Here is an 18,568-nt window from a genome sequence, read left to right as displayed (position 1 = left end):
GGCAACATAAACAAAAACAAGTTTGAGGGAATGATGAAATGGCAGACAACGTCCGATAAGGGAAAAATAATCGATAATGTATTATTATTGAACTAACTTAAAAATATATTGAATAATGGAAAGATATTGAATCAAGGAAAAACGGTGCGACAACAAAATAGAAACAACCAAAAAGCTCAAAGTAACAAAGAAACAAAGAAACAAATGGGCCTTAAGAAACAGGCCTCCAGGAATCCTGGGCATCCATCTTGGACTCTCACTCCGATACTGGTGGAATGTCTGGCGGCCTAGGCGAGGCAACGAGGCTTCTAGCGCAGCAACACTGGTGGCAGCAAACACATCAATGCGCCTTTCAAGGAACGCTCTCCCTAGTGACGTCACAAAGCGCCTTTTAACGGACTCCACAGGTGTGTGTGGAGCAAGGTGCGTTTGCTTTGCAATCACAGTGAATTTGTTGGCCACCAAGGATCTGTCCAGGTCCGTATGAAATAGAACGACAGTTCAGGTCGGCGTTTACCTCCAGCATCAGCGTAATGATTGATCAGCGTGAATGCCAACGGGCATTGTCCAGAGAGAAATTCCATTCTTCAGAAAGCTCCGCAGCCTTTGAGTTTCAGTTTCAAACAAAAAGGAATATCTATTGGGTAAAAACCACAGCTGATACAGGGGGTATAGCTCAGTGGTAGAGCATTTGACTGCAGATCAAGAGGTCCCAGGTTCAAATCCTGGTGCCCCCTTGGAAACTCTGGCAAGCTGGCTGTGTTATTCCACGCCCAAACAGTGTGCTAAATTCCTCCAGCTACGCTTTTCAAATGAAGCGGTAAGTTTCGCTTTGTTCATCGTTCGCAATGGAACAAACGCCAAACACAGGTAGGGTACTTCAACCGGAAACCGAATATACTCGAGCGCTTTCCCCCATCTGCCGAACAACAATCTAGGAGTTGTTCTTTCTTCTTCAAGTCAGGATGGCCGAGCGGTCTAAGGCGCCAGACTCAAGGCAGTGTACCTTCCTCAGTAGAGGGATTTCTGGTCTCCGTATGGAGGCGTGGGTTCAAATCCCACTTCTGACATGTCCTTTTGACTTCAAGCTGCAATAAACAGCCCCATTCCGAAGAGCTGAGGGTAGTTCCCTTGGAGTTTACAAAAGGGCACGTCTTCAAGCGCCTTTGGAGATGCCGGGGAACGATCCCGGGACCTCATACATGCAAAGCATGCGCTCTACCACTGAGCTACATCCCCACGCCGGAATGCCAAGGGGCATTGTCCAGATAGAAATTCCATTCTTCAGAAAGCTCCGCAGCCTTTGAGTTTCAGTTTCAAACAAAAAAGGATATCTATTGGGTAAAAACCAAAGCTACTACAGGGGGTATAGCTCAGTGGTAGAGCATTTGACTGCAGATCAAGAGGTCCCAGGTTCAAATCCAGGTGCCCCCTTGGAAACTCTGGCAAGCTGGCTGTGTTATTCCACGCCCAAACAGTGTGCTAAATTCCTCCAGCTACGCTTTTCAAATGAAGCGGTAAGTTTCGCTTTGTTCATCGTTCGCAATGGAACAAACGCCAAACACAGGTAGGGTACTTCAACCGGAAACCGAATATACTCGAGCGCTTTCCCCCATCTGCCGAACAACAATCTAGGAGTTGTTCTTTCTTCTTCAAGTCAGGATGGCCGAGCGGTCTAAGGCGCCAGACTCAAGGCAGTGTACCTTCCTCAGTAGAGGGATTTCTGGTCTCCGTATGGAGGCGTGGGTTCAAATCCCACTTCTGACATGTCCTTTTGACTTCAAGCTGCAATATACAGCCCCATTCCGAGGAGGTAAACGTGTGACGATAGACTCAAAAATGGAGTCTGAGTCTGACTAGTTACCTTTCCGCTTGAGAGCTGGTAAGACCTCCAAAGAACAGCTGCCGACTTGATGGAAAATTTGGAGAAAACCAAGTGCATTCTATGCCCTACTCACTCGACCAGACAACTTTAGCGATCACCAAAATGCCTGTTACTTCCTGGAAATGCAAGCTGAGCTGAGGGTAGTTCCCTTGGAGTTTACAAAAGGGCACTTCCTCAGGCGCCTTTGGAGATGCCGGGGAACGATCTCGGGACCTCATACATGCGAAGCATGCGCTCTACCACTGAGCTACATCCCCACGCCGGAATGCCAACGGGCATTGTCCAGAGAGAAATTTCATTCTTCAGAAAGCTCCGCAGCCTTTGAGTTTCAGTTTCAAACAAAAAGGAATATCTATTGGGTAAAAACCACAGCTGATACAGGGGGTATAGCTCAGTGGTAGAGCATTTGACTGCAGATCAAGAGGTCCCAGGTTCAAATCCTGGTGCCCCCTTGGAAACTCTGGCAAGCTGGCTGTGTTATTCCACGCCCAAACAGTGTGCTAAATTCCTCCAGCTACGCTTTTCAAATGAAGCGGTAAGTTTCGCTTTGTTCATCGTTCGCAATGGAACAAACGCCAAACACAGGTAGGGTACTTCAACCGGAAACCGAATATACTCGAGCGCTTTCCCCCATCTGCCGAACAACAATCTAGGAGTTGTTCTTTCTTCTTCAAGTCAGGATGGCCGAGCGGTCTAAGGCGCCAGACTCAAGGCAGTGTACCTTCCTCAGTAGAGGGATTTCTGGTCTCCGTATGGAGGCGTGGGTTCAAATCCCACTTCTGACATGTCCTTTTGACTTCAAGCTGTAATAAACAGCCCCATTCCGAAGAGCTGAGGGTAGTTCCCTTGGAGTTTACAAAAGGGCACGTCTTCAAGCGCCTTTGGAGATGCCGGGGAACGATCCCGGGACCTCATACATGCAAAGCATGCGCTCTACCACTGAGCTACATCCCCACGCCGGAATGCCAAGGGGCATTGTCCAGATAGAAATTCCATTCTTCAGAAAGCTCCACAGCCTTTGAGTTTCAGTTTCAAACAAAAAAGGATATCTATTGGGTAAAAACCAAAGCTGTTACAGGGGGTATAGCTCAGTGGTAGAGCATTTGACTGCAGATCAAGAGGTCCCAGGTTCAAATCCAGGTGCCCCCTTGGAAACTCTGGCAAGCTGGCTGTGTTATTCCACGCCCAAACAGTGTGCTAAATTCCTCCAGCTACGCTTTTCAAATGAAGCGATAAGTTTCGCTTTGTTCATCGTTCGCAATGGAACAAACGCCAAACACAGGTAGGGTACTTCAACCGGAAACCGAATATACTCGAGCGCTTTCCCCCATCTGCCGAACAACAATCTAGGAGTTGTTCTTTCTTCTTCAAGTCAGGATGGCCGAGCGGTCTAAGGCGCCAGACTCAAGGCAGTGTACCTTCCTCAGTAGAGAGATTTCTGGTCTCCGTATGGAGGCGTGGGTTCAAATCCCACTTCTGACATGTCCTTTTGACTTCAAGCTGCAATATACAGCCCCATTCCGAGGAGGTAAACGTGTGACGATAGACTCAAAAATGGAGTCTGAGTCTGACTAGTTACCTTTCCGCTTGAGAGCTGGTAAGACCTCCAAAGAACAGCTGCCGACTTGATGGAAAATTTGGAGAAAACCAAGTGCATTCTATGCCCTACTCACTCGACCAGACAACTTTAGCGATCACCAAAATGCCTGTTACTTCCTGGAAATGCAAGCTGAGCTGAGGGTAGTTCCCTTGGAGTTTACAAAAGGGCACTTCCTCAGGCGCCTTTGGAGATGCCGGGGAACGATCTCGGGACCTCATACATGCGAAGCATGCGCTCTACCACTGAGCTACATCCCCACGCCGGAATGCCAACGGGCATTGTCCAGAGAGAAATTTCATTCTTCAGAAAGCTCCGCAGCCTTTGAGTTTCAGTTTCAAACAAAAAGGAATATCTATTGGGTAAAAACCACAGCTGATACAGGGGGTATAGCTCAGTGGTAGAGCATTTGACTGCAGATCAAGAGGTCCCAGGTTCAAATCCTGGTGCCCCCTTGGAAACTCTGGCAAGCTGGCTGTGTTATTCCACGCCCAAACAGTGTGCTAAATTCCTCCAGCTACGCTTTTCAAATGAAGCGGTAAGTTTCGCTTTGTTCATCGTTCGCAATGGAACAAACGCCAAACACAGGTAGGGTACTTCAACCGGAAACCGAATATACTCGAGCGCTTTCCCCCATCTGCCGAACAACAATCTAGGAGTTGTTCTTTCTTCTTCAAGTCAGGATGGCCGAGCGGTCTAAGGCGCCAGACTCAAGGCAGTGTACCTTCCTCAGTAGAGGGATTTCTGGTCTCCGTATGGAGGCGTGGGTTCAAATCCCACTTCTGACATGTCCTTTTGACTTCAAGCTGTAATAAACAGCCCCATTCCGAAGAGCTGAGGGTAGTTCCCTTGGAGTTTACAAAAGGGCACGTCTTCAAGCGCCTTTGGAGATGCCGGGGAACGATCCCGGGACCTCATACATGCAAAGCATGCGCTCTACCACTGAGCTACATCCCCACGCCGGAATGCCAAGGGGCATTGTCCAGATAGAAATTCCATTCTTCAGAAAGCTCCACAGCCTTTGAGTTTCAGTTTCAAACAAAAAAGGATATCTATTGGGTAAAAACCAAAGCTGTTACAGGGGGTATAGCTCAGTGGTAGAGCATTTGACTGCAGATCAAGAGGTCCCAGGTTCAAATCCAGGTGCCCCCTTGGAAACTCTGGCAAGCTGGCTGTGTTATTCCACGCCCAAACAGTGTGCTAAATTCCTCCAGCTACGCTTTTCAAATGAAGCGATAAGTTTCGCTTTGTTCATCGTTCGCAATGGAACAAACGCCAAACACAGGTAGGGTACTTCAACCGGAAACCGAATATACTCGAGCGCTTTCCCCCATCTGCCGAACAACAATCTAGGAGTTGTTCTTTCTTCTTCAAGTCAGGATGGCCGAGCGGTCTAAGGCGCCAGACTCAAGGCAGTGTACCTTCCTCAGTAGAGAGATTTCTGGTCTCCGTATGGAGGCGTGGGTTCAAATCCCACTTCTGACATGTCCTTTTGACTTCAAGCTGCAATATACAGCCCCATTCCGAGGAGGTAAACGTGTGACGATAGACTCAAAAATGGAGTCTGAGTCTGACTAGTTACCTTTCCGCTTGAGAGCTGGTAAGACCTCCAAAGAACAGCTGCCGACTTGATGGAAAATTTGGAGAAAACCAAGTGCATTCTATGCCCTACTCACTCGACCAGACAACTTTAGCGATCACCAAAATGCCTGTTACTTCCTGGAAATGCAAGCTGAGCTGAGGGTAGTTCCCTTGGAGTTTACAAAAGGGCACTTCCTCAGGCGCCTTTGGAGATGCCGGGGAACGATCTCGGGACCTCATACATGCGAAGCATGCGCTCTACCACTGAGCTACATCCCCACGCCGGAATGCCAACGGGCATTGTCCAGAGAGAAATTTCATTCTTCAGAAAGCTCCGCAGCCTTTGAGTTTCAGTTTCAAACAAAAAGGAATATCTATTGGGTAAAAACCACAGCTGATACAGGGGGTATAGCTCAGTGGTAGAGCATTTGACTGCAGATCAAGAGGTCCCAGGTTCAAATCCTGGTGCCCCCTTGGAAACTCTGGCAAGCTGGCTGTGTTATTCCACGCCCAAACAGTGTGCTAAATTCCTCCAGCTACGCTTTTCAAATGAAGCGGTAAGTTTCGCTTTGTTCATCGTTCGCAATGGAACAAACGCCAAACACAGGTAGGGTACTTCAACCGGAAACCGAATATACTCGAGCGCTTTCCCCCATCTGCCGAACAACAATCTAGGAGTTGTTCTTTCTTCTTCAAGTCAGGATGGCCGAGCGGTCTAAGGCGCCAGACTCAAGGCAGTGTACCTTCCTCAGTAGAGGGATTTCTGGTCTCCGTATGGAGGCGTGGGTTCAAATCCCACTTCTGACATGTCCTTTTGACTTCAAGCTGTAATAAACAGCCCCATTCCGAAGAGCTGAGGGTAGTTCCCTTGGAGTTTACAAAAGGGCACGTCTTCAAGCGCCTTTGGAGATGCCGGGGAACGATCCCGGGACCTCATACATGCAAAGCATGCGCTCTACCACTGAGCTACATCCCCACGCCGGAATGCCAAGGGGCATTGTCCAGATAGAAATTCCATTCTTCAGAAAGCTCCGCAGCCTTTGAGTTTCAGTTTCAAACAAAAAAGGATATCTATTGGGTAAAAACCAAAGCTACTACAGGGGGTATAGCTCAGTGGTAGAGCATTTGACTGCAGATCAAGAGGTCCCAGGTTCAAATCCAGGTGCCCCCTTGGAAACTCTGGCAAGCTGGCTGTGTTATTCCACGCCCAAACAGTGTGCTAAATTCCTCCAGCTACGCTTTTCAAATGAAGCGATAAGTTTCGCTTTGTTCATCGTTCGCAATGGAACAAACGCCAAACACAGGTAGGGTACTTCAACCGGAAACCGAATATACTCGAGCGCTTTCCCCCATCTGCCGAACAACAATCTAGGAGTTGTTCTTTCTTCTTCAAGTCAGGATGGCCGAGCGGTCTAAGGCGCCAGACTCAAGGCAGTGTACCTTCCTCAGTAGAGAGATTTCTGGTCTCCGTATGGAGGCGTGGGTTCAAATCCCACTTCTGACATGTCCTTTTGACTTCAAGCTGCAATATACAGCCCCATTCCGAGGAGGTAAACGTGTGACGATAGACTCAAAAATGGAGTCTGAGTCTGACTAGTTACCTTTCCGCTTGAGAGCTGGTAAGACCTCCAAAGAACAGCTGCCGACTTGATGGAAAATTTGGAGAAAACCAAGTGCATTCTATGCCCTACTCACTCGACCAGACAACTTTAGCGATCACCAAAATGCCTGTTACTTCCTGGAAATGCAAGCTGAGCTGAGGGTAGTTCCCTTGGAGTTTACAAAAGGGCACTTCCTCAGGCGCCTTTGGAGATGCCGGGGAACGATCTCGGGACCTCATACATGCGAAGCATGCGCTCTACCACTGAGCTACATCCCCACGCCGGAATGCCAACGGGCATTGTCCAGAGAGAAATTTCATTCTTCAGAAAGCTCCGCAGCCTTTGAGTTTCAGTTTCAAACAAAAAGGAATATCTATTGGGTAAAAACCACAGCTGATACAGGGGGTATAGCTCAGTGGTAGAGCATTTGACTGCAGATCAAGAGGTCCCAGGTTCAAATCCTGGTGCCCCCTTGGAAACTCTGGCAAGCTGGCTGTGTTATTCCACGCCCAAACAGTGTGCTAAATTCCTCCAGCTACGCTTTTCAAATGAAGCGGTAAGTTTCGCTTTGTTCATCGTTCGCAATGGAACAAACGCCAAACACAGGTAGGGTACTTCAACCGGAAACCGAATATACTCGAGCGCTTTCCCCCATCTGCCGAACAACAATCTAGGAGTTGTTCTTTCTTCTTCAAGTCAGGATGGCCGAGCGGTCTAAGGCGCCAGACTCAAGGCAGTGTACCTTCCTCAGTAGAGGGATTTCTGGTCTCCGTATGGAGGCGTGGGTTCAAATCCCACTTCTGACATGTCCTTTTGACTTCAAGCTGTAATAAACAGCCCCATTCCGAAGAGCTGAGGGTAGTTCCCTTGGAGTTTACAAAAGGGCACGTCTTCAAGCGCCTTTGGAGATGCCGGGGAACGATCCCGGGACCTCATACATGCAAAGCATGCGCTCTACCACTGAGCTACATCCCCACGCCGGAATGCCAAGGGGCATTGTCCAGATAGAAATTCCATTCTTCAGAAAGCTCCGCAGCCTTTGAGTTTCAGTTTCAAACAAAAAAGGATATCTATTGGGTAAAAACCAAAGCTACTACAGGGGGTATAGCTCAGTGGTAGAGCATTTGACTGCAGATCAAGAGGTCCCAGGTTCAAATCCAGGTGCCCCCTTGGAAACTCTGGCAAGCTGGCTGTGTTATTCCACGCCCAAACAGTGTGCTAAATTCCTCCAGCTACGCTTTTCAAATGAAGCGGTAAGTTTCGCTTTGTTCATCGTTCGCAATGGAACAAACGCCAAACACAGGTAGGGTACTTCAACCGGAAACCGAATATACTCGAGCGCTTTCCCCCATCTGCCGAACAACAATCTAGGAGTTGTTCTTTCTTCTTCAAGTCAGGATGGCCGAGCGGTCTAAGGCGCCAGACTCAAGGCAGTGTACCTTCCTCAGTAGAGGGATTTCTGGTCTCCGTATGGAGGCGTGGGTTCAAATCCCACTTCTGACATGTCCTTTTGACTTCAAGCTGCAATATACAGCCCCATTCCGAGGAGGTAAACGTGTGACGATAGACTCAAAAATGGAGTCTGAGTCTGACTAGTTACCTTTCCGCTTGAGAGCTGGTAAGACCTCCAAAGAACAGCTGCCGACTTGATGGAAAATTTGGAGAAAACCAAGTGCATTCTATGCCCTACTCACTCGACCAGACAACTTTAGCGATCACCAAAATGCCTGTTACTTCCTGGAAATGCAAGCTGAGCTGAGGGTAGTTCCCTTGGAGTTTACAAAAGGGCACTTCCTCAGGCGCCTTTGGAGATGCCGGGGAACGATCCCGGGACCTCATACATGCGAAGCATGCGCTCTACCACTGAGCTACATCCCCACGCCGGAATGCCAACGGGCATTGTCCAGAGAGAAATTCCATTCTTCAGAAAGCTCCGCAGCCTTTGAGTTTCAGTTTCAAACAAAAAGGAATATCTATTGGGTAAAAACCACAGCTGATACAGGGGGTATAGCTCAGTGGTAGAGCATTTGACTGCAGATCAAGAGGTCACAGGTTCAAATCCTGGTGCCCCCTTGGAAACTCTGGCAAGCTGGCTGTGTTATTCCACGCCCAAACAGTGTGCTAAATTCCTCCAGCTACGCTTTTCAAATGAAGCGGTAAGTTTCGCTTTGTTCATCGTTCGCAATGGAACAAACGCCAAACACAGGTAGGGTACTTCAACCGGAAACCGAATATACTCGAGCGCTTTCCCCCATCTGCCGAACAACAATCTAGGAGTTGTTCTTTCTTCAAGTCAGGATGGCCGAGCGGTCTAAGGCGCCAGACTCAAGGCAGTGTACCTTCCTCAGTAGAGGGATTTCTGGTCTCCGTATGGAGGCGTGGGTTCAAATCCCACTTCTGACATGTCCTTTTGACTTCAAGCTGCAATAAACAGCCCCATTCCGAAGAGCTGAGGGTAGTTCCCTTGGAGTTTACAAAAGGGCACGTCTTCAAGCGCCTTTGGAGATGCCGGGGAACGATCCCGGGACCTCATACATGCAAAGCATGCGCTCTACCACTGAGCTACATCCCCACGCCGGAATGCCAAGGGGCATTGTCCAGATAGAAATTCCATTCTTCAGAAAGCTCCGCAGCCTTTGAGTTTCAGTTTCAAACAAAAAAGGATATCTATTGGGTAAAAACCAAAGCTACTACAGGGGGTATAGCTCAGTGGTAGAGCATTTGACTGCAGATCAAGAGGTCCCAGGTTCAAATCCAGGTGCCCCCTTGGAAACTCTGGCAAGCTGGCTGTGTTATTCCACGCCCAAACAGTGTGCTAAATTCCTCCAGCTACGCTTTTCAAATGAAGCGGTAAGTTTCGCTTTGTTCATCGTTCGCAATGGAACAAACGCCAAACACAGGTAGGGTACTTCAACCGGAAACCGAATATACTCGAGCGCTTTCCCCCATCTGCCGAACAACAATCTAGGAGTTGTTCTTTCTTCTTCAAGTCAGGATGGCCGAGCGGTCTAAGGCGCCAGACTCAAGGCAGTGTACCTTCCTCAGTAGAGGGATTTCTGGTCTCCGTATGGAGGCGTGGGTTCAAATCCCACTTCTGACATGTCCTTTTGACTTCAAGCTGCAATATACAGCCCCATTCCGAGGAGGTAAACGTGTGACGATAGACTCAAAAATGGAGTCTGAGTCTGACTAGTTACCTTTCCGCTTGAGAGCTGGTAAGACCTCCAAAGAACAGCTGCCGACTTGATGGAAAATTTGGAGAAAACCAAGTGCATTCTATGCCCTACTCACTCGACCAGACAACTTTAGCGATCACCAAAATGCCTGTTACTTCCTGGAAATGCAAGCTGAGCTGAGGGTAGTTCCCTTGGAGTTTACAAAAGGGCACTTCCTCAGGCGCCTTTGGAGATGCCGGGGAACGATCCCGGGACCTCATACATGCGAAGCATGCGCTCTACCACTGAGCTACATCCCCACGCCGGAATGCCAACGGGCATTGTCCAGAGAGAAATTCCATTCTTCAGAAAGCTCCGCAGCCTTTGAGTTTCAGTTTCAAACAAAAAGGAATATCTATTGGGTAAAAACCACAGCTGATACAGGGGGTATAGCTCAGTGGTAGAGCATTTGACTGCAGATCAAGAGGTCCCAGGTTCAAATCCTGGTGCCCCCTTGGAAACTCTGGCAAGCTGGCTGTGTTATTCCACGCCCAAACAGTGTGCTAAATTCCTCCAGCTACGCTTTTCAAATGAAGCGGTAAGTTTCGCTTTGTTCATCGTTCGCAATGGAACAAACGCCAAACACAGGTAGGGTACTTCAACCGGAAACCGAATATACTCGAGCGCTTTCCCCCATCTGCCGAACAACAATCTAGGAGTTGTTCTTTCTTCTTCAAGTCAGGATGGCCGAGCGGTCTAAGGCGCCAGACTCAAGGCAGTGTACCTTCCTCAGTAGAGGGATTTCTGGTCTTTGATGGAGGCGTGGGTTCAAATCCCACTTCTGACATGTCCTTTTGACTTCAAGCTGTAATAAACAGCCCCATTCCGAAGAGCTGAGGGTAGTTCCCTTGGAGTTTACAAAAGGGCACGTCTTCAAGCGCCTTTGGAGATGCCGGGGAACGATCCCGGGACCTCATACATGCAAAGCATGCGCTCTACCACTGAGCTACATCCCCACGCCGGAATGCCAAGGGGCATTGTCCAGATAGAAATTCCATTCTTCAGAAAGCTCCGCAGCCTTTGAGTTTCAGTTTCAAACAAAAAAGGATATCTATTGAGAAAAACCAAAGCTGTTACAGGGGGTATAGCTCAGTGGTAGAGCATTTGACTGCAGATCAAGAGGTCCCAGGTTCAAATCCAGGTGCCCCCTTGGAAACTCTGGCAAGCTGGCTGTGTTATTCCACGCCCAAACAGTGTGCTAAATTCCTCCAGCTACGCTTTTCAAATGAAGCGGTAAGTTTCGCTTTGTTCATCGTTCGCAATGGAACAAACGCCAAACACAGGTAGGGTACTTCAACCGGAAACCGAATATACTCGAGCGCTTTCCCCCATCTGCCGAACAACAATCTAGGAGTTGTTCTTTCTTCTTCAAGTCAGGATGGCCGAGCGGTCTAAGGCGCCAGACTCAAGGCAGTGTACCTTCCTCAGTAGAGGGATTTCTGGTCTCCGTATGGAGGCGTGGGTTCAAATCCCACTTCTGACATGTCCTTTTGACTTCAAGCTGCAATATACAGCCCCATTCCGAGGAGGTAAACGTGTGACGATAGACTCAAAAATGGAGTCTGAGTCTGACTAGTTACCTTTCCGCTTGAGAGCTGGTAAGACCTCCAAAGAACAGCTGCCGACTTGATGGAAAATTTGGAGAAAACCAAGTGCATTCTATGCCCTACTCACTCGACCAGACAACTTTAGCGATCACCAAAATGCCTGTTACTTCCTGGAAATGCAAGCTGAGCTGAGGGTAGTTCCCTTGGAGTTTACAAAAGGGCACTTCCTCAGGCGCCTTTGGAGATGCCGGGGAACGATCCCGGGACCTCATACATGCGAAGCATGCGCTCTACCACTGAGCTACATCCCCACGCCGGAATGCCAACGGGCATTGTCCAGAGAGAAATTCCATTCTTCAGAAAGCTCCGCAGCCTTTGAGTTTCAGTTTCAAACAAAAAGGAATATCTATTGGGTAAAAACCACAGCTGATACAGGGGGTATAGCTCAGTGGTAGAGCATTTGACTGCAGATCAAGAGGTCCCAGGTTCAAATCCTGGTGCCCCCTTGGAAACTCTGGCAAGCTGGCTGTGTTATTCCACGCCCAAACAGTGTGCTAAATTCCTCCAGCTACGCTTTTCAAATGAAGCGGTAAGTTTCGCTTTGTTCATCGTTCGCAATGGAACAAACGCCAAACACAGGTAGGGTACTTCAACCGGAAACCGAATATACTCGAGCGCTTTCCCCCATCTGCCGAACAACAATCTAGGAGTTGTTCTTTCTTCAAGTCAGGATGGCCGAGCGGTCTAAGGCGCCAGACTCAAGGCAGTGTACCTTCCTCAGTAGAGGGATTTCTGGTCTCCGTATGGAGGCGTGGGTTCAAATCCCACTTCTGACATGTCCTTTTGACTTCAAGCTGCAATAAACAGCCCCATTCCGAAGAGCTGAGGGTAGTTCCCTTGGAGTTTACAAAAGGGCACGTCTTCAAGCGCCTTTGGAGATGCCGGGGAACGATCCCGGGACCTCATACATGCAAAGCATGCGCTCTACCACTGAGCTACATCCCCACGCCGGAATGCCAAGGGGCATTGTCCAGATAGAAATTCCATTCTTCAGAAAGCTCCGCAGCCTTTGAGTTTCAGTTTCAAACAAAAAAGGATATCTATTGGGTAAAAACCAAAGCTACTACAGGGGGTATAGCTCAGTGGTAGAGCATTTGACTGCAGATCAAGAGGTCCCAGGTTCAAATCCAGGTGCCCCCTTGGAAACTCTGGCAAGCTGGCTGTGTTATTCCACGCCCAAACAGTGTGCTAAATTCCTCCAGCTACGCTTTTCAAATGAAGCGGTAAGTTTCGCTTTGTTCATCGTTCGCAATGGAACAAACGCCAAACACAGGTAGGGTACTTCAACCGGAAACCGAATATACTCGAGCGCTTTCCCCCATCTGCCGAACAACAATCTAGGAGTTGTTCTTTCTTCTTCAAGTCAGGATGGCCGAGCGGTCTAAGGCGCCAGACTCAAGGCAGTGTACCTTCCTCAGTAGAGGGATTTCTGGTCTCCGTATGGAGGCGTGGGTTCAAATCCCACTTCTGACATGTCCTTTTGACTTCAAGCTGCAATATACAGCCCCATTCCGAGGAGGTAAACGTGTGACGATAGACTCAAAAATGGAGTCTGAGTCTGACTAGTTACCTTTCCGCTTGAGAGCTGGTAAGACCTCCAAAGAACAGCTGCCGACTTGATGGAAAATTTGGAGAAAACCAAGTGCATTCTATGCCCTACTCACTCGACCAGACAACTTTAGCGATCACCAAAATGCCTGTTACTTCCTGGAAATGCAAGCTGAGCTGAGGGTAGTTCCCTTGGAGTTTACAAAAGGGCACTTCCTCAGGCGCCTTTGGAGATGCCGGGGAACGATCCCGGGACCTCATACATGCGAAGCATGCGCTCTACCACTGAGCTACATCCCCACGCCGGAATGCCAACGGGCATTGTCCAGAGAGAAATTCCATTCTTCAGAAAGCTCCGCAGCCTTTGAGTTTCAGTTTCAAACAAAAAGGAATATCTATTGGGTAAAAACCACAGCTGATACAGGGGGTATAGCTCAGTGGTAGAGCATTTGACTGCAGATCAAGAGGTCCCAGGTTCAAATCCTGGTGCCCCCTTGGAAACTCTGGCAAGCTGGCTGTGTTATTCCACGCCCAAACAGTGTGCTAAATTCCTCCAGCTACGCTTTTCAAATGAAGCGGTAAGTTTCGCTTTGTTCATCGTTCGCAATGGAACAAACGCCAAACACAGGTAGGGTACTTCAACCGGAAACCGAATATACTCGAGCGCTTTCCCCCATCTGCCGAACAACAATCTAGGAGTTGTTCTTTCTTCTTCAAGTCAGGATGGCCGAGCGGTCTAAGGCGCCAGACTCAAGGCAGTGTACCTTCCTCAGTAGAGGGATTTCTGGTCTTTGATGGAGGCGTGGGTTCAAATCCCACTTCTGACATGTCCTTTTGACTTCAAGCTGTAATAAACAGCCCCATTCCGAAGAGCTGAGGGTAGTTCCCTTGGAGTTTACAAAAGGGCACGTCTTCAAGCGCCTTTGGAGATGCCGGGGAACGATCCCGGGACCTCATACATGCAAAGCATGCGCTCTACCACTGAGCTACATCCCCACGCCGGAATGCCAAGGGGCATTGTCCAGATAGAAATTCCATTCTTCAGAAAGCTCCGCAGCCTTTGAGTTTCAGTTTCAAACAAAAAAGGATATCTATTGAGAAAAACCAAAGCTGTTACAGGGGGTATAGCTCAGTGGTAGAGCATTTGACTGCAGATCAAGAGGTCCCAGGTTCAAATCCAGGTGCCCCCTTGGAAACTCTGGCAAGCTGGCTGTGTTATTCCACGCCCAAACAGTGTGCTAAATTCCTCCAGCTACGCTTTTCAAATGAAGCGGTATGTTTCGCTTTGTTCATCGTTCGCAATGGAACAAACGCCAAACACAGGTAGGGTACTTCAACCGGAAACCGAATATACTCGAGCGCTTTCCCCCATCTGCCGAACAACAATCTAGGAGTTGTTCTTTCTTCTTCAAGTCAGGATGGCCGAGCGGTCTAAGGCGCCAGACTCAAGGCAGTGTACCTTCCTCAGTAGAGGGATTTCTGGTCTCCGTATGGAGGCGTGGGTTCAAATCCCACTTCTGACATGTCCTTTTGACTTCAAGCTGCAATATACAGCCCCATTCCGAGGAGGTAAACGTGTGACGATAGACTCAAAAATGGAGTCTGAGTCTGACTAGTTACCTTTCCGCTTGAGAGCTGGTAAGACCTCCAAAGAACAGCTGCCGACTTGATGGAAAATTTGGAGAAAACCAAGTGCATTCTATGCCCTACTCACTCGACCAGACAACTTTAGCGATCACCAAAATGCCTGTTACTTCCTGGAAATGCAAGCTGAGCTGAGGGTAGTTCCCTTGGAGTTTACAAAAGGGCACTTCCTCAGGCGCCTTTGGAGATGCCGGGGAACGATCCCGGGACCTCATACATGCGAAGCATGCGCTCTACCACTGAGCTACATCCCCACGCCGGAATGCCAACGGGCATTGTCCAGAGAGAAATTCCATTCTTCAGAAAGCTCCGCAGCCTTTGAGTTTCAGTTTCAAACAAAAAGGAATATCTATTGGGTAAAAACCACAGCTGATACAGGGGGTATAGCTCAGTGGTAGAGCATTTGACTGCAGATCAAGAGGTCCCAGGTTCAAATCCTGGTGCCCCCTTGGAAACTCTGGCAAGCTGGCTGTGTTATTCCACGCCCAAACAGTGTGCTAAATTCCTCCAGCTACGCTTTTCAAATGAAGCGGTAAGTTTCGCTTTGTTCATCGTTCGCAATGGAACAAACGCCAAACACAGGTAGGGTACTTCAACCGGAAACCGAATATACTCGAGCGCTTTCCCCCATCTGCCGAACAACAATCTAGGAGTTGTTCTTTCTTCAAGTCAGGATGGCCGAGCGGTCTAAGGCGCCAGACTCAAGGCAGTGTACCTTCCTCAGTAGAGGGATTTCTGGTCTCCGTATGGAGGCGTGGGTTCAAATCCCACTTCTGACATGTCCTTTTGACTTCAAGCTGCAATAAACAGCCCCATTCCGAAGAGCTGAGGGTAGTTCCCTTGGAGTTTACAAAAGGGCACGTCTTCAAGCGCCTTTGGAGATGCCGGGGAACGATCCCGGGACCTCATACATGCAAAGCATGCGCTCTACCACTGAGCTACATCCCCACGCCGGAATGCCAAGGGGCATTGTCCAGATAGAAATTCCATTCTTCAGAAAGCTCCGCAGCCTTTGAGTTTCAGTTTCAAACAAAAAAGGATATCTATTGGGTAAAAACCAAAGCTACTACAGGGGGTATAGCTCAGTGGTAGAGCATTTGACTGCAGATCAAGAGGTCCCAGGTTCAAATCCAGGTGCCCCCTTGGAAACTCTGGCAAGCTGGCTGTGTTATTCCACGCCCAAACAGTGTGCTAAATTCCTCCAGCTACGCTTTTCAAATGAAGCGGTAAGTTTCGCTTTGTTCATCGTTCGCAATGGAACAAACGCCAAACACAGGTAGGGTACTTCAACCGGAAACCGAATATACTCGAGCGCTTTCCCCCATCTGCCGAACAACAATCTAGGAGTTGTTCTTTCTTCTTCAAGTCAGGATGGCCGAGCGGTCTAAGGCGCCAGACTCAAGGCAGTGTACCTTCCTCAGTAGAGGGATTTCTGGTCTCCGTATGGAGGCGTGGGTTCAAATCCCACTTCTGACATGTCCTTTTGACTTCAAGCTGCAATATACAGCCCCATTCCGAGGAGGTAAACGTGTGACGATAGACTCAAAAATGGAGTCTGAGTCTGACTAGTTACCTTTCCGCTTGAGAGCTGGTAAGACCTCCAAAGAACAGCTGCCGACTTGATGGAAAATTTGGAGAAAACCAAGTGCATTCTATGCCCTACTCACTCGACCAGACAACTTTAGCGATCACCAAAATGCCTGTTACTTCCTGGAAATGCAAGCTGAGCTGAGGGTAGTTCCCTTGGAGTTTACAAAAGGGCACTTCCTCAGGCGCCTTTGGAGATGCCGGGGAACGATCCCGGGACCTCATACATGCGAAGCATGCGCTCTACCACTGAGCTACATCCCCACGCCGGAATGCCAACGGGCATTGTCCAGAGAGAAATTCCATTCTTCAGAAAGCTCCGCAGCCTTTGAGTTTCAGTTTCAAACAAAAAGGAATATCTATTGGGTAAAAACCACAGCTGATACAGGGGGTATAGCTCAGTGGTAGAGCATTTGACTGCAGATCAAGAGGTCCCAGGTTCAAATCCTGGTGCCCCCTTGGAAACTCTGGCAAGCTGGCTGTGTTATTCCACGCCCAAACAGTGTGCTAAATTCCTCCAGCTACGCTTTTCAAATGAAGCGGTAAGTTTCGCTTTGTTCATCGTTCGCAATGGAACAAACGCCAAACACAGGTAGGGTACTTCAACCGGAAACCGAATATACTCGAGCGCTTTCCCCCATCTGCCGAACAACAATCTAGGAGTTGTTCTTTCTTCTTCAAGTCAGGATGGCCGAGCGGTCTAAGGCGCCAGACTCAAGGCAGTGTACCTTCCTCAGTAGAGGGATTTCTGGTCTTTGATGGAGGCGTGGGTTCAAATCCCACTTCTGACATGTCCTTTTGACTTCAAGCTGTAATAAACAGCCCCATTCCGAAGAGCTGAGGGTAGTTCCCTTGGAGTTTACAAAAGGGCACGTCTTCAAGCGCCTTTGGAGATGCCGGGGAACGATCCCGGGACCTCATACATGCAAAGCATGCGCTCTACCACTGAGCTACATCCCCACGCCGGAATGCCAAGGGGCATTGTCCAGATAGAAATTCCATTCTTCAGAAAGCTCCGCAGCCTTTGAGTTTCAGTTTCAAACAAAAAAGGATATCTATTGAGAAAAACCAAAGCTGTTACAGGGGGTATAGCTCAGTGGTAGAGCATTTGACTGCAGATCAAGAGGTCCCAGGTTCAAATCCAGGTGCCCCCTTGGAAACTCTGGCAAGCTGGCTGTGTTATTCCACGCCCAAACAGTGTGCTAAATTCCTCCAGCTACGCTTTTCAAATGAAGCGGTAAGTTTCGCTTTGTTCATCGTTCGCAATGGAACAAACGCCAAACACAGGTAGGGTACTTCAACCGGAAACCGAATATACTCGAGCGCTTTCCCCCATCTGCCGAACAACAATCTAGGAGTTGTTCTTTCTTCTTCAAGTCAGGATGGCCGAGCGGTCTAAGGCGCCAGACTCAAGGCAGTGTACCTTCCTCAGTAGAGGGATTTCTGGTCTCCGTATGGAGGCGTGGGTTCAAATCCCACTTCTGACATGTCCTTTTGACTTCAAGCTGCAATATACAGCCCCATTCCGAGGAGGTAAACGTGTGACGATAGACTCAAAAATGGAGTCTGAGTCTGACTAGTTACCTTTCCGCTTGAGAGCTGGTAAGACCTCCAAAGAACAGCTGCCGACTTGATGGAAAATTTGGAGAAAACCAAGTGCATTCTATGCCCTACTCACTCGACCAGACAACTTTAGCGATCACCAAAATGCCTGTTACTTCCTGGAAATGCAAGCTGAGCTGAGGGTAGTTCCCTTGGAGTTTACAAAAGGGCACTTCCTCAGGCGCCTTTGGAGATGCCGGGGAACGATCCCGGGACCTCATACATGCGAAGCATGCGCTCTACCACTGAGCTACATCCCCACGCCGGAATGCCAACGGGCATTGTCCAGAGAGAAATTCCATTCTTCAGAAAGCTCCGCAGCCTTTGAGTTTCAGTTTCAAACAAAAAGGAATATCTATTGGGTAAAAACCACAGCTGATACAGGGGGTATAGCTCAGTGGTAGAGCATTTGACTGCAGATCAAGAGGTCCCAGGTTCAAATCCTGGTGCCCCCTTGGAAACTCTGGCAAGCTGGCTGTGTTATTCCACGCCCAAACAGTGTGCTAAATTCCTCCAGCTACGCTTTTCAAATGAAGCGGTAAGTTTCGCTTTGTTCATCGTTCGCAATGGAACAAACGCCAAACACAGGTAGGGTACTTCAACCGGAAACCGAATATACTCGAGCGCTTTCCCCCATCTGCCGAACAACAATCTAGGAGTTGTTCTTTCTTCAAGTCAGGATGGCCGAGCGGTCTAAGGCG

This window comes from Sprattus sprattus (genome assembly GCF_963457725.1).
Source record: "Sprattus sprattus genome assembly, chromosome: 10".
NCBI classification, from domain to species: domain Eukaryota; kingdom Metazoa; phylum Chordata; class Actinopteri; order Clupeiformes; family Clupeidae; genus Sprattus; species Sprattus sprattus.
This window is presented reverse-complemented; position numbering follows the sequence as displayed.